The sequence below is a fragment of the Chiloscyllium punctatum genome, chromosome 52 (assembly GCF_047496795.1).
Source record: "Chiloscyllium punctatum isolate Juve2018m chromosome 52, sChiPun1.3, whole genome shotgun sequence".
NCBI classification, from domain to species: domain Eukaryota; kingdom Metazoa; phylum Chordata; class Chondrichthyes; order Orectolobiformes; family Hemiscylliidae; genus Chiloscyllium; species Chiloscyllium punctatum.
In genome coordinates, this window is record NC_092790.1 from 2,195,605 (window position 1) to 2,210,682 (window position 15,078).

A 15,078-nucleotide genomic window follows, 5' to 3' on the forward strand; every position below is an offset into this window, starting at 1 on the left:
GAGAGAGATAGGGGGGTCAAGGAGAGAGAGCGAGAGAGATGGTCAAAGAGAGCGAGAGAGAGAGGGGGTCAAGGAGAGAGAGTGGGGGTCAAGGAGAGGGAGCGAGAGAGAGGGTCAAGGATAGAGAGAGAGAGAGTGAGAGATGGGGGTCAAGGAGAGAGAGCGAGAGAGAGGGGGCAAGGAGAGAGAGCGAGGGGGGGCAAGGAGAGCGAGAGAGAGAGAGGGGCAAGGAGAGCGAGAGAGAGGGGGGCAAGGAGAGCGAGAGAGAGGGAAGCAAGGAGAGCCAGAGGGAGAGAGGGGTCAAGGAGACCGAGAGAGAGAGAGAGAGAGAGAGACAGAGAGAGAGAGAGAGATAGAGGGGGGGGGGGGGGCAAGGAGAGAGAGAGAGGGGGTGGCAAGGAGAGCGAGAGAGAGGGGGTCAAGGAGAGAGAGGGGGGGCAAGGAGAGAGAGAGAGAGGGGGTCAAGGAGAGAGAGAGAGAGAGAGTTGGAGAGTTAAGGAGAGAGAGAGAGGGGGGTCAAGGAGAGAGAGGGAGAGGGGGGTTCAAGGAGAGAGAGAGAGAGATGGGGGGTCAAGGAGAGAGAGCGAGAGAGTTGGTCAAAGAGAGCGAGAGAGAGAGGGTGGTCAAGGTGAGAGACAGACAGACAGACAGAGGGGGTTCAAGGAGAGAGAGAGAGAGGGGGGGTCAAGGAGAGACAGAGAGAGAGGGGGGTCAAGGAGATGGAGCGAGAGAGAGCGTCAAGGAGAGAGCGAGAGAGTTGGAGAGTTAAGGAGAGAGAGAGAGGGGGGTCAAGGAGAGAGAGGGAGAGGGGGGTCAAGGAGAGAGAGAGAGAGATGGGGGGTCAAGGAGAGAGAGCGAGAGAGTTGGTCAAAGAGAGCGAGAGAGAGAGGGTGGTCAAGGAGAGAGAGAGACAGACAGACAGAGTGGGTTCAAGGAGAGAGAGAGAGGGGGGGGGGTCAAGGAGAGAGAGCGAGAGAGAGGGGGCTAGGAGAGAGTGCGAGAGGGGGAGCAAGGAGAGCGGGGGGGGGCAAGGAGAGAGAGAGAGGGGGGGTCAATGAGAGAGAGAGAGAGGGTTTTCAAGGAGAGCGAGAGAGAGAGGGGGTCAAGGAGAGAGAGAGAGGGGGGGCAAAGAGAGCGACAGAGAGAGAGAGATGGGGGCGCAAGGAGAGGTGTGCAAGGAGAGAGAGAGAAAGAAAGGGGGTCAAGGAGAGAGAGAGAGAGAGAGAGAGAGAGGGGGGGGCAAGGAGAGCGAGAGAGGGAGAGTTGCTCAAGGAGAGCGAGAGAGAGAGAGAGAGAGGGGGTGTCAAGGAGAGAGAGAGAGAGGGGTGGCAAGGAGAGAGAGAGAGAGTGGGGGGGGTCAAGGAGAGAGAGCGAGAGAGAGGGGGCAAGGAGAGAGACCGAGGGGGGGCAAGGAGAGCGAGAGAGAGAGAGGGGCAAGGAGAGCGAGAGAGGGGGGCAAGGAGAGCGAGAGAGAGGGAGGCAAGGAGAGCCAGAGGGAGAGAGGGGTCAAGGAGAGCGAGCGAGAGAGAGAGAGAGAGGGGGGGGTCAAGGAGAGAGAGAGAGGGGGTGGCAAGGAGAGCGAGAGAGAGGGGGTCAAGGAGAGAGAGGGGGGGGGCTAGGAGAGAGAGAGAGGGGGGTCAAGGAGAGAGAGAGAGAGAGAGATAGAGAGTTAAGGAGAGAGAGAGAGGGGGGTCAAGGAGAGAGAGAGAGGGAGGGGGGGTCAAGGAGAGAGAGAGACAGACAGACAGAGGGGGGTCAAGGAGAGAGAGAGAGGGGGGGTCAAGGAGAGACAGAGAGACAGGGGGGGTCAAGGAGATGGAGCGAGAGAGAGCGTCAAGGAGAGAGAGAGAGTGAGAGATGGGGGTCAAGGAGAGACAGCGAGAGAGAGGGGGCAAGGAGAGAGAGCGAGAGGGGGGGCAAGGAGAGCGAGGGGGCAGGGAGAGAGAGAGAGAGAGGGGTCAATGAGAGAGTGAGAGAGGGTTTTCAAGGAGAGCGAGAGAGAGAGGGGGTCAAGGAGAGAGAGAGGGGGGGCAAGGAGAGGTGTGCAAGGAGAGAGAGAGAAAGAACGGGGGTTTAGGAGAGTGAGAGAGAGAGAGGGGGTGGCAAGGAGAGCGAGAGAGAGAGAGTTGGTCAAGGAGAGCGAGAGAGAGAGAGAGAGAGAGGGGGGTGTCAAGGAGAGAGAGAGAGAGGGGGGTCAAGGAGAGAGAGAGAGTGGGGGGGTCAAGGAGAGAGAGAGAGACAGACAGACAGACAGACAGAGGGGGTCAAGGAGAACGAGAGAGAGAGAGAGGGGGGCAAGGAGAGAGTGAGAGAGGGGGGTCAATGAGAGAGAGAGAGAGGGGGGTTCAAGGAGAGCGAGAGAGAGAGGGGGTCAAGGAGAGAGAGAGAGACAGGGGGGCAAGGAGAGCGAGAGAGAGAGAGATGGGGGCAAGGAGGGGGGGGCAAGGAGAGAGAGAGAGAAAGGGGGTCAAGGAGAGCGAGAGAGAGAGGGGGTCAAGGAGAGAGAGAGAGACAGGGGGGCAGGAGAGCGAGAGAGAGAGAGATGGGGGCAAGGAGGGGGGGCAAGGAGAGAGAGAGAGAAAGGGGGTCAAGGAGAGAGAGAGGGGGTCATGGAGAGCGAGAGAGAGAGGGGGGGCAAGGAGAGCGAGAGAGAGAGAGAGATGGGGGCAATGGGGGGCAAGGAGAGAGAGAGAGAGGGGGGGCAAGGAGAGAGAGAGAGGGGGGGGTCAATGAGAGAGAGAGAGAGTGGGGGGGGTCAAGGAGAGGGAGAGAGAGACAGACAGACAGACAGACAGACAGAGGGGGTCAAGGAGAGAGAGGGAGAGAGAGAGAGAGAGAGAGAGGGGTCAAGGAGAGAGTGAGAGAGGGGGTTCAATGAGCGAGAGAGAGAGGGGTTCCAGGAGAGCGAGAGAGAGAGGGGGTCAAGGAGAGAGAGAGACGGGGGGGGGGGGCAAGGAGAGCGAGAGAGAGAGAGAGAGAGAGATGGGGGGCAAGGAGGGGGGCAAGGAGAGGGAGAGAGAAAGGGGGTCAAGGAGAGAGAGAGAGGGGGTCATGGAGAGAGAGAGAGAGAGGGGGGCAAGGAGAGCGAGAGAGAGAGAGAGAGATGGGGGCAAGGAGCGGGGTGGCAAGGAGAGAGAGAGAGGGAAAGGGAGTCAAGGAGAGAGAGAGAGGGGGGGTGGCAAGGAGAGAGAGAGAGGGGGGGGGCAAGGAGAGCGAGAGAGAGGGGGTCAAGGAGAGAGAGAGAGAGATAGAGAGTTAAGGAGAGAGAGAGAGAGAGGGGGGGTCAAGGAGAGAGAGAGAGAGAGAGGGGGTCAAGGAGGGAGAGAGAGAGAGAGATGGGGGGGTCAAGTAGAGAGAGCGAGAGAGTTGGTCAAAGAGAGCGAGAGAGAGGGGCGTCAAGGAGAGAGAGAGAGAGGGGCGGTCAAGGAGAGGGAGCGAGAGTGAGGGTCAATGATAGAGAGAGAGAGAGAGAGTGAGAGATGGGGGTCAAGGAGAGAGAGCGAGAGAGAGGGGGCAAGAAGAGAGAGCGAGGGGGGGGGCAAGGAGAGCGAGAGAGAGAGGGGCAAGGAGAGCGAGAGAGAGGGGGCAAGGAGAGCGAGAGAGAGGGAGGCAAGGGGAGCGAGAGGGAGAGAGGGGTCAATGAGAGCGAGAGAGAGAGAGAGAGAGGGGGGGCAAGAGAGAGAGAGAGGGGGGTGGCAAGGATAGCGAGAGAGAGGGGGTCAAGGAGAGAGATAGAGAGTTAAGGAGAGAGAGAGAGGGGGGGTCAAGGAGAGGGAGCGAGAGTGAGGGTCAAGGACAGAGAGAGAGAGAGTGAGAGATGGGGGTCAAGGAGAGAGAGCGAGAGAGAGGGGGCAAGGAGAGAGAGCGGGGGGGGGCAAGGAGAGCGAGAGGGAGAGGGGCAAGGAGAGCGAGAGAGAGGGGGCAAGGAGAGCGAGAGAGAGGGAGGCAAGGAGAGCGAGAGGCAGAGAGGGGTCAAGGAGAGCGAGAGAGAGAGAGAGAGAGAGAGAGGGGGGGCAAGGAGAGAGAGAGAGGGGTGGCAAGGAGAGCGAAAGAGAGGGGGTCAAGGAGAGAGAGAGAGATAGAGAGTTAAGGAGAGAGAGAGAGAGAGATAGAGGGGGGGGTCACGGAGAGAGAGAGAGGGGGTGGCAAGGCGAGCGAGAGAGAGGGGGTCAAGGAGAGAGAGAGAGAGAGAAAGAGATAGAGACTTAAGGAGAGAGAGAGAGGGGGGTTCAAGGAGAGAGAGAGAGGGGGGGTCAAGGAGAGAGAGAGAGATGGGGGGGTCAAGGAGAGAGAGCAAGAGAGTTGGTCAAAGAAGGCGAGAGAGAGAGGGGGGTCAAGGAGAGAGAGAGAGAGAGAGAGAGAGGGGGGGTCAATGAGAGAGAGAGAGAGGGGGTCAAGGAGAGAGAGAGAGAGAGGGGGGTCAAGGGGAGGGAGCGAGAGAGAGGGTCAAGGAGAGAGAGAGAGAGAGAGAGTGAGAGATGGGGGTCAAGGAGAGAGAGCGAGAGAGAGGGGGCAAGGAGAGACAGCGAGAGGGGGGCAAGGAGATCGAGGGGGGGCAAGGAGAGAGAGAGAGGGGGGGTCAATGAGAGAGAGAGAGAGAGTGTTTTCAAGGAGAGCGAGAGAGAGAGGGGTCAAGGAGAGAGGGGGGGGGCAAGGAGAGCGACAGAGAGAGAGAGAGAGATTGGGGTGCAAGGAGAGGTGTGCAAGGAGAGAGAGAGAAAGAAAGGGGGTCAAGGAGAGAGAGAGAGAGGGGGGGGGCAAGGAGAGCGCGAGAGAGAGAGTTGGTCAAGGAGAGCGAGAGAGAGAGAGAGGGGGGGTGTCAAGGAGAGAGAGAGAGGGGGTGGCAAGGAGAGCGAGAGAGAGGGGGTCAAAGGAGAGAGAGAGAGAGATAGAGAGTTAAGGAGAGAGAGAGAGAGGGGGGTCAAGGGGAGAGAGAGAGGGGGGTCAAAGAGAGAGAGAGAGATAGGGGGGGTCAAGGAGAGAGAGCGAGAGAGTTGGTCAAAGAGAGCGAGAGAGAGAGAGGGGGTCAAGGAGAGAGGGAGAGAGAGAGACAGACAGAGGGGTGTGAAGGAGAGAGAGAGAGAGGGGGGGAGATCAAGGAGAGAGAGAGAGAGAGAGGGGGGTCAAGGAGAGGGAGCGAGAGAGAGGGTCAAGGAGAGAGAGAGAGTGAGAGATGGGGGTCAAAGAGAGACAGCGAGAGAGATGGGGCAAGGAGAGAGAGCGAGAGGGGGGACAAGGAGAGCGAGCAGTGCAAGGAGAGAGAGAGAGAGGGGGGTCAATGAGAGAGTGAGAGAGAGCGGGGCAAGGAGAGCGAGGGGGGGGCAAGGAGAGAGAGAAAGAGGGGGGGGTCAATGAGAGAGTGAGAGAGAGCGGGGCAAGGAGGAGCGAGGGGGGGCAAGGAGAGAGAGAGAGAGAGAGAGAGTGGGGGGTCAATGAGAGAGAGAGAGAGGGTTTTCAAGGAGAGCGAGAGAGAGAGGGGGTCAAGGAGAGAGAGATAGAGGGGGGCAAGGAGAGCGACATAGAGAGAGAGAGATGGGGGCGCAAGGAGAGGTGTGCAAGGAGAGAGAGAGAAAGAAAGGGGGTCAAGGAGAGAGAGAGAGGGGGGGCAAGGAGTGCGAGAGAGAGAGAGAGTTGGTCAAGGAGAGCGAGAGAGAGAGAGAGAGGGGTGTCAAGGAGAGAGAGAGAGGGGGGGTCAATGAGAGAGAGAGTGGGGGGGTCAAGCAGAGAGAGAGAGAGAGACAGACAGACAGACAGACAGAGGGGGTCAAGGAGAGAGAGGGAGAGAGAGAGAGAGGGGGGGTCAAGGAGAGAGTGAGAGAGGGGGGTCAATGAGCGAGAGAGAGAGGGGTTCAAGGAGAGCGAGAGAGAGAGGGGGTCAAGGAGAGAGAGTGACAGGGGGGGCAAGGAGAGCGAGAGAGAGAGAGAGGGAGATGGGGGGCAAGGAGGGGGGCAAGGAGAGGGAGAGAGAAAGGGGGTCAAGGAGAGAGAGAGAGGGGGTCATGGAGAGAGAGAGAGAGAGGGGGGCAAGGAGAGCGAGAGAGAGAGAGAGAGATGGGGGCAAGGAGCGGGGTGGCAAGGAGAGAGAGAGAGAGAAAGGGGGTCAAGGAGAGAGAGAGGGGGGGCAAGGAGAGCGACATAGAGAGAGAGAGATGGGGGCGCAAGGAGAGGTGTGCAAGGACAGAGAGAGAAAGAAAGGGGTCAAGGAGAGAGAGAGGGGGGGGGGCAAGGAGTGCGAGAGAGAGAGAGAGAGTTGGTCAAGGAGAGCGAGAGAGAGAGAGAGAGGGGTGTCAAGGAGAGAGAGAGACGGGAGGGGGGTCAATGAGAGAGAGAGAGTGGGGGGGTCAAGGAGAGAGAGAGAGAGACAGACAGACAGACAGACAGAGGGGGTCAAGGAGAGAGAGGGAGAGAGAGAGAGAGAGAGAGAGGGGGGGGTCAAGGAGAGAGTGAGAGAGGGGGGTCAATGAGCGAGAGAGAGAGGGGGGTCAAGGAGAGAGAGAGACAGGGGGGGCAAGGAGAGCGAGAGAGAGAGAGGGAGATGGGGGGCAAGGAGGGGGGCAAGGAGAGGGAGAGAGAAAGGGGGTCAAGGAGAGAGAGAGAGGGGGTCATGGAGAGAGAGAGAGAGGGGGGCAAGGAGAGCGAGAGAGAGAGAGAGAGAGAGATGGGGGCAAGGAGCGGGGTCGGCAAGGAGAGAGAGAGAGAGAAAGGGGGTCAAGGAGAGAGAGAGGGGGGGGCAAGGAGAGCGACATAGAGAGAGAGAGATGGGGGCGCAAGGAGAGGTGTGCAAGGACAGAGAGAGAAAGAAAGGGGGTCAAGGAAAGAGAGAGAGGGGGGTCAAGGAGTGCGAGAGAGAGAGAGAGAGTTGGTCAAGGAGAGCGAGAGAGAGAGAGAGAGGGGTGTCAAGGAGAGAGAGAGACGGGGGGGGGTCAATGAGAGAGAGAGAGTGGGGGGGTCAAGGAGAGAGAGAGAGAGACAGACAGACAGACAGACAGACAGAGGGGGTCAAGGAGAGAGAGGGAGAGAGAGAGAGAGAGAGAGAGAGGGTCAAGGAGAGAGTGAGAGAGGGGGGTCAATGAGCGAGAGAGAGAGGGGTTCAAGGAGAGCGAGAGAGAGAGGGGGTCAAGGAGAGAGAGAGGGAGAGACAGACAGAGGGGGGTCAAGGAGAGAGAGAGAGAGAGTCAAGGAGAGAGAGAGAGAGGAGGGGATCAAGGAGAGCGAGAGAGAGAGGGGATGAAGGAGAGAGCGAGAAAGAGAGGGTGTCAAGGAGAGAGGGAGAGAGAGTGACAGGGGGGAGGAGAGCGAGAGGGGCAAGGAGCGAGAAGGGGGCAAGGAGAGAGGGGGGGCAAGGAGAGAGAGGGGGGCATAGAGAGAGAGGGGGGCAAGGAGAGAGAGAGATAAAGGAGGTCAGGGAGAGAGAGTGAGAGAGAGAGTAGGGTCAAGGAGAGAGACAGAGAGAGAGAGGGTCAAGGAGAGAGAGCGAGAGAGGGGGTGCAAGGAGAGCGAGAGAGAGGGGGCAAGGCGAGCGAGAGAGAGAGAGAGGGGGGGGGTGTCAAGGAGAGAGAGAGAGGGGGTGGGCAAGGAGAGCGAGAGAGAGGGGGTCAAGGAGAGAGAGAGAGAGAGATAGAGAGTTAAGGAGAGAGAGAGAGAGGGGGGGTCAAGGAGAGAGAGAGAGGGGGGTCACGGAGAGAGAGAGAGATGGGGGGGTCAAGGAGAGAGAGCGAGAGAGTTGGTCAAAGAGAGCGAGAGAGAGAGAGGGGGGTCAAGGAGAGAGGGAGAGAGAGAGACAGACAGAGGGGTGTGAAGGAGAGAGAGAGTGAGAGAGGGGGTCAAGGAGAGAGAGAGAGAGAGAGGGGGGGTCAAGGAGAGGGAGCGAGAGAGAGGGTCAAGGAGAGAGAGAGAGTGAGAGATGGGGGTCAAAGAGAGACAGCGAGAGAGAGGGGGCAAGGAGAGAGAGCGAGAGGGGGGGCAAGGAGAGCGAGCAGTGCAAGGAGAGAGAGAGAGGGGGGGGGTCAATGAGAGAGTGAGAGAGAGCGGGGCAAGGAGAGCGAGGGGGGGCAAGGAGAGAGAGAGAGAGGGGGGGGTCAATGAGAGAGTGAGAGAGAGCGGGGCAAGGAGAGCGAGGGGGGACAAGGAGAGAGAGAGAGAGAGAGAGAGTGGGGGGTCAATGAGAGAGAGAGAGAGGGTTTTCAAGGAGAGCGAGAGAGAGAGGGGGTCAAGGAGAGAGAGATAGAGGGGGGCAAGGAGAGCGACATAGAGAGAGAGAGATGGGGGCGCAAGGAGAGGTGTGCAAGGAGAGAGAGAGAAAGAAAGGGGGTCAAGGAGAGAGAGAGAGGGAGGGCAAGGAGTGCGAGAGAGAGAGTTGGTCAAGGAGAGCGAGAGAGAGAGAGAGAGGGGTGTCAAGGAGAGAGAGAGAGGGGGGGGTCAATGAGAGAGAGAGAGTGGGGGGGTCAAGGAGAGAGAGAGACAGACAGACAGACAGACAGACAGAGGGGGTCAAGGAGAGAGAGGGAGAGAGAGAGAGAGAGAGAGAGAGGGGGTCAAGGAGAGAGTGAGAGAGGGGGTTCAATGAGCGAGAGAGAGAGGGGTTCAAGGAGAGCGAGAGAGAGAGGGGGTCAAGGAGAGAGAGAGACAGGGGGGGGCAAGGAGAGCGAGAGAGAGAGAGAGAGAGGTGTCAAGGAGAGAGAGAGACGGGGGGGGGTCAATGAGAGAGAGAGAGTGGGGGGGTCAAGGAGAGAGAGAGAGAGACAGACAGACAGACAGACAGACAGACAGAGGGTGTCAAGGAGAGAGAGGGAGAGAGAGAGAGAGAGAGAGAGGGTCAAGGAGAGAGTGAGAGAGGGGGGTCAATGAGCGAGAGAGAGAGGGGGGTTCAAGGAGAGCGAGAGAGAGAGGGGGTCAAGGAGAGAGAGAGACAGGGGGGGCAAGGAGAGCGAGAGAGAGAGAGAGGGAGATGGGGGGCAAGGAGAGGGAGAGAGAAAGGGGGTCAAGGAGAGAGAGAGAGGGGGTCATGGAGAGAGAGGGGGGCAAGGAGAGCGAGAGAGGGGGGGCAAGGAGTGCGAGAGAGAGAGAGAGTTGGTCAAGGAGAGCGAGAGAGAGAGAGAGAGGGGTGTCAAGGAGAGAGAGAGAGGGGGGGGTCAATGAGAGAGAGAGAGTGGGGGGGTCAAGCAGAGAGAGAGAGAGACAGACAGACAGACAGACAGAGGGGGTCAAGGAGAGAGAGGGAGAGAGAGAGAGGGGGGGGGGTCAAGGAGAGAGTGAGAGAGGGGGGTCAATGAGCTAGAGAGAGAGGGGTTCAAGGAGAGCGAGAGAGAGAGGGGGTCAAGGAGAGAGAGAGACAGGGGGGGCAAGGAGAGCGAGAGAGAGAGAGAGGGAGATGGGGGGCAAGGAGGGGGGCAAGGAGAGGGAGGAGAGAAAGGGGGGTCAAGGAGAGAGAGAGAGGGGGTCATGGGAGAGAGAGAGTGAGAGGGGGGCAAGGAGAGCGAGAGAGAGAGAGAGAGATGGGGGCAAGGAGCGGGGTGGAAAGGAGAGAGAGAGAGAGAAAGGGGGTCAAGGAGAGAGAGAGGGGGGGGGCAAGGAGAGCGACATAGAGAGAGAGAGATGGGGGCGCAAGGAGAGGTGTGCAAGGACAGAGAGAGAAAGAAAGGGGGTCAAGGAGAGAGAGAGAGGGAGGGCAAGGAGTGCGAGAGAGAGAGAGAGTTGGTCAAGGAGAGCGAGAGAGAGAGAGAGAGGGGTGTCAAGGAGAGAGAGAGAGGGGGGGGTCAATGAGAGAGAGAGAGTGGGGGGGTCAAGGAGAGAGAGAGAGAGACAGACAGACAGACAGACAGAGGGGGTCAAGGAGAGAGAGGGAGAGAGAGAGAGAGAGAGAGAGGGGGTCAAGTAGAGAGTGAGAGAGGGGGTTCAATGAGCGAGAGAGAGAGGGGTTCAGGAGAGAGAGAGACAGGGGGGGGCAAGGAGAGCGAGAGAGAGAGAGAGAGAGGTGTCAAGGAGAGAGAGAGACGGGGGGGGGGTCAATGAGAGAGAGAGAGTGGGGGGGGTCAAGGAGAGAGAGAGAGAGACAGACAGACAGACAGACAGACAGAGGGTGTCAAGGAGAGAGAGGGGAGAGAGAGAGAGAGAGAGAGGGTCAAGGAGAGAGTGAGAGAGGGGGGTCAATGAGCGAGAGAGAGAGGGGGGTTCAAGGAGAGCGAGAGAGAGAGGGGGTCAAGGAGAGAGAGAGACAGGGGGGGCAAGGAGAGCGAGAGAGAGAGAGAGGGAGATGGGGGGCAAGGAGAGGGAGAGAGAAAAGGGGTCAAGGAGAGAGAGAGAGGGGGTCATGGAGAGAGAGGGGGGCAAGGAGAGCGAGAGAGGGGGGGCAAGGAGTGCGAGAGAGAGAGAGAGTTGGTCAAGGAGAGCGAGAGAGAGAGAGAGAGGGGTGTCAAGGAGAGAGAGAGGGGGGGTCAATGAGAGAGAGAGAGTGGGGGGGTCAAGCAGAGAGAGAGAGAGACAGACAGACAGACAGACAGAGGGGGTCAAGGAGAGAGAGGGAGAGAGAGAGAGAGGGGGGGTCAAGGAGAGAGTGAGAGAGGGGGGTCAATGAGCGAGAGAGAGAGGGGTTCAAGGAGAGCGAGAGAGAGAGGGGGTCAAGGAGAGAGAGAGACAGGGGGGGCAAGGAGAGCGAGAGAGAGAGAGAGGGAGATGGGGGGCAAGGAGGGGGGGCAAGGAGAGGGAGAGAGAAAGGGGATCAAGGAGAGAGAGAGAGAGGGGGTCATGGAGAGAGAGAGAGAGAGGGGGGCAAGGAGAGCGAGAGAGAGAGAGAGATGGGGGCAAGGAGCGGGGTGGAAAGGAGAGAGAGAGAGAGAAAGGGGGTCAAGGAGAGAGAGAGGGGGGGCAAGGAGAGCGACATAGAGAGAGAGAGATGGGGGCGCAAGGAGAGGTGTGCAAGGACAGAGAGAGAAAGAAAGGGGGTCAAGGAGAGAGAGAGAGGGGGGGGCAAGGAGTGCGAGAGAGAGAGAGAGAGTTGGTCAAGGAGAGCGAGAGAGAGAGAGAGAGGGGTGTCAAGGAGAGAGAGAGACGGGGGGGGGTGTCAATGAGAGAGAGAGAGTGGGGGGGGTCAAGGAGAGAGAGAGAGAGAGACAGACAGACAGACAGACAGACAGAGGGGGTCAAGGAGAGAGAGGGAGAGAGAGGGGAGAGAGAGAGAGGGGGGTCAAGGAGAGAGTGAGAGAGGGGGGTCAATGAGCGAGAGAGAGAGAGGGGTTCAAGGAGAGCGAGAGAGAGAGGGGGTCAAGGAGAGAGAGAGACAGGGGGGGCAAGGAGAGCGAGAGAGAGAGAGAGGGAGATGGGGGGCAAGGAGGGGGGCAAGGAGAGGGAGAGAGAAAGGGGGTCAAGGAGAGAGAGAGAGGGGGTCATGGAGAGAGGAGGGGTGCAAGGAGAGCGAGCGAGAGAGAGAGAGATGGGGGCAAGGAGCGGGGGTGGCAAGGAGAGAGAGAGAGAGAAAGGGGGTCAAGGAGAGAGAGAGAGAGAGAGAGAGAGGGAGATGGGGTGTCAAGGAGAGAGAGATCGAGGGGGTCAAGGAGAGGGAGAGAGAGAGAGAGGGTGGGGGCAAGGAGAGAGAGAGAGATAGAAAGTTAGGGAGAGAGAGAGAGAGGGAGAGGGGGTGGCAAGGAGAGCGAGAGAGAGGGGGTCAAGGAGAGAGAGAGAGAGATAGAGAGTTAAGGAGAGAGAGAGAGAGAGAGAGAGAGAGAGAGGGTCAAGGAGAGAGAGCGAGAGAGTTGGTCAAAGAGAGCAAGAGAGAGATGGGGTCAAGGAGAGAGAGAGGGAGAGACAGACAGAGGGGGGTCAAGGAGAGAGAGAGAGAGAGTCAAGGAGAGAGAGAGAGAGGAGGGGATCAAGGAGAGCGAGAGAGAGAGGGGATGAAGGAGAGAGCGAGAAAGAGAGGGTGTCAAGGAGAGAGGGAGAGAGAGTGACAGGGGGGAGGAGAGCGAGAGGGGCAAGGAGCGAGAAGGGGGCAAGGAGAGAGAGGGGGGGCAAGGAGAGAGAGGGGGGCAAAGAGAGAGAGGGGGGCAAGGAGAGAGAGAGATAAAGGAGGTCAGGGAGAGAGAGTGAGAGAGAGAGTAGGGTCAAGGAGAGAGACAGAGAGAGAGAGGGTCAAGGAGAGAGAGCGAGAGAGGGGGTGCAAGGAGAGCGAGAGAGAGGGGGCAAGGCGAGCGAGAGAGAGAGAGGGGGGGGGGGTGTCAAGGAGAGAGAGAGAGGGGGGTGGCAAGGAGAGCGAGAGAGAGGGGGTCAAGGAGAGAGAGAGAGAGAGATAGAGAGTTAAGGAGAGAGAGAGAGAGGCGGGGTCAAGGAGAGAGAGAGAGGGGGGTCAAGGAGAGAGAGAGAGATAGGGGGGGGTCAAGGAGAGAGAGCGAGAGAGTTGGTCAAAGAGAGCGAGAGAGAGAGAGGGGGGTCAAGGAGAGAGGGAGAGAGAGAGACAGACAGAGGGGTGTGAAGGAGAGTGAGAGTGAGAGGGGGGGTCAAGGAGAGAGAGAGAGAGAGGGGGGGTCAAGGAGAGGGAGCGAGAGAGAGGGTCAAGGAGAGAGAGAGAGTGAGAGATGGGGGTCAAAGAGAGACAGCGAGAGAGAGGGGGCAAGGAGAGAGAGCGAGAGGGGGGGCAAGGAGAGCGAGCAGTGCAAGGAGAGAGAGAGAGGGGGGGGGTCAATGAGAGAGTGAGAGAGAGCGGGGCAAGGAGAGCGAGGGGGGGCAAGGAGAGAGAGAGAGAGGGGGGGGTCAATGAGAGAGTGAGAGAGAGCGGGGCAAGGAGAGCGAGGGGGGGCAAGGAGAGAGAGAGAGAGAGAGAGTGGGGGGTCAATGAGAGAGAGAGAGAGGGTTTTCAAGGAGAGCGAGAGAGAGAGGGGGTCAAGGAGAGAGAGATAGAGGGGGGCAAGGAGAGCGACATAGAGAGAGAGAGATGGGGGCGCAAGGAGAGGTGTGCAAGGAGAGAGAGAGAAAGAAAGGGGGGTCAAGGAGAGAGAGAGAGGGAGGGCAAGGAGTGCGAGAGAGAGAGAGAGTTGGTCAAGGAGAGCGAGAGAGAGAGAGAGAGGGGTGTCAAGGAGAGAGAGAGACAGACAGACAGACAGACAGACAGAGGGGGTCAAGGAGAGAGAGGGAGAGAGACAGAGAGAGAGAGAGGGGGTCAAGGAGAGAGTGAGAGAGGGGGTTCAATGAGCGAGAGAGAGAGGGGTTCAAGGAGAGCGAGAGAGAGAGGGGGTCAAGGAGAGAGAGAGACAGGGGGGGGCAAGGAGAGAGAGAGAGTGGGGGGGTCAAGGAGAGAGAGAGACAGACAGACAGACAGACAGACAGAGGGGGTCAAGGAGAGAGAGGGAGAGAGAGAGAGAGAGAGAGGGGGGGTCAAGGAGAGAGTGAGAGAGGGGGTTCAATGAGCGAGAGAGAGAGGGGTTCAAGGAGAGCGAGAGAGAGAGGGGGTCAAGGAGAGAGAGAGACAGGGGGGGGCAAGGAGAGCGAGAGAGAGAGAGAGAGAGAGGTGTCAAGGAGAGAGAGAGACGGGGGGGGGTCAATGAGAGAGAGAGAGTGGGGGGGTCAAGGAGAGAGAGAGAGAGACAGACAGACAGACAGACAGACAGAGGGGTTCAAGGAGAGAGAGGGAGAGAGAGAGAGAGAGAGAGGGTCAAGGAGAGAGTGAGAGAGGGGGGTCAATGAGCGAGAGAGAGAGGGGTTCAAGGAGAGCGAGAGAGAGAGGGGGTCAAGGAGAGAGAGAGACAGGGGGGGCAAGGAGAGCGAGAAAGAGAGAGAGGGGAGATGGGGGGCAAGGAGAGGGAGAGAGAAAGGGGGTCAAGGAGAGAGAGAGAGGGGGTCATGGAGAGAGAGGGGGGCAAGGAGAGCGAGAGAGAGAGAGATGGGGGCAAGGAGCGGGGGGTAGCAAGGAGAGAGAGAAAGGGGGTCAAGGAGAGAGAGAGAGAGAGAGGGAGATGGGGTGTCAAGGAGAGAGAGATCGAGGGGGTCAAGGAGAGGGAGAGAGAGAGAGAGGGGTGTCAAGGAGAGAGAGAGAGAGAGGGGGTGGCAAGCAGAGCGAGAGAGAGGGGGTCAAGGAGAGAGAGAGATAGAGAGTTAGGGAGAGAGAGAGAGAGGGAGAAGGGGTGGCAAGGAGAGAGGGAGAGAGAGTGACAGGGGGGAGGAGAGCGAGAGGGGCAAGGAGAGAGAAGGGGGCAAGGAGAGAGAGGGGGGCAAGGAGAGAGAGGGGGGCAAAGAGAGAGAGGGGGGCAAGGAGAGAGAGAGATAAAGGAGGTCAGGGAGAGAGAGTGAGAGAGAGAGTAGGGTCAAGGAGAGAGACAGAGAGAGAGAGGGTCAAGGAGAGAGAGCGAGAGAGGGGGTGCAAGGAGAGCAAGAGAGAGGGGGCAAGGCGAGCGAGAGAGAGAAAGTTGGTCAAGGAGAGCGAGAGAGAGGGGGGGTCAAGGAGAGAGAGAGACAGAGAGAGAGGGGTGGTCAAGGAGAGAGAGAGAGAGAGAGGGGGTCAAGGAGAGAGAGAGAGAGGGAGGGAGAGAGAGAGAGAGACAGAGACAGAAGGGTTCAACGAGAGAGAGAGAGAGAGAAGGGGGTCTACGAGAGAGAATGAGAGAGAGGGGCAAGGAGAGCGAGAGAGGGGGGTCAAGGAGAGAGAGAGAGAGAGAGAGAGGGGAATCAAGGAGAGAGAGAGAGACAGAGACAGAGACAGAGGGGTTCAACGAGAGATGGAGAGGGTCAAGGAGAGAGAGCGAGAGGGGGCAAGGAGAGCGAGGGGGGGGCAAGGGGAGAGAGAGAGAGAGGGGGGTCAATGAGAGTGTGAGAGAGAGGGGCAAGGAGAGCGAGGGGGGCAAGGAGAGAGAGAGAGAGAGAGAGGGGGGTCAATGAGAGAGAGAGAGAGGGTTTTCAAGGAGAGCGAGAGAGAGAGGGGGTCAAGGAGAGAGAGAGAGAGAGGGGGGGGGCAAGGAGAGTGACAGAGAGAGAGAGAGATGGGGGCGCAAGGAGAGGTGTGCAAGGAGAGTGAGAGAGAAAGAAAGGGGGTCAAGGAGAGAGAGAGAGAGAGAGAGAGGGGGCAAGGAGAGCGAGAGAGAGAGAGTTGGTCAAGGA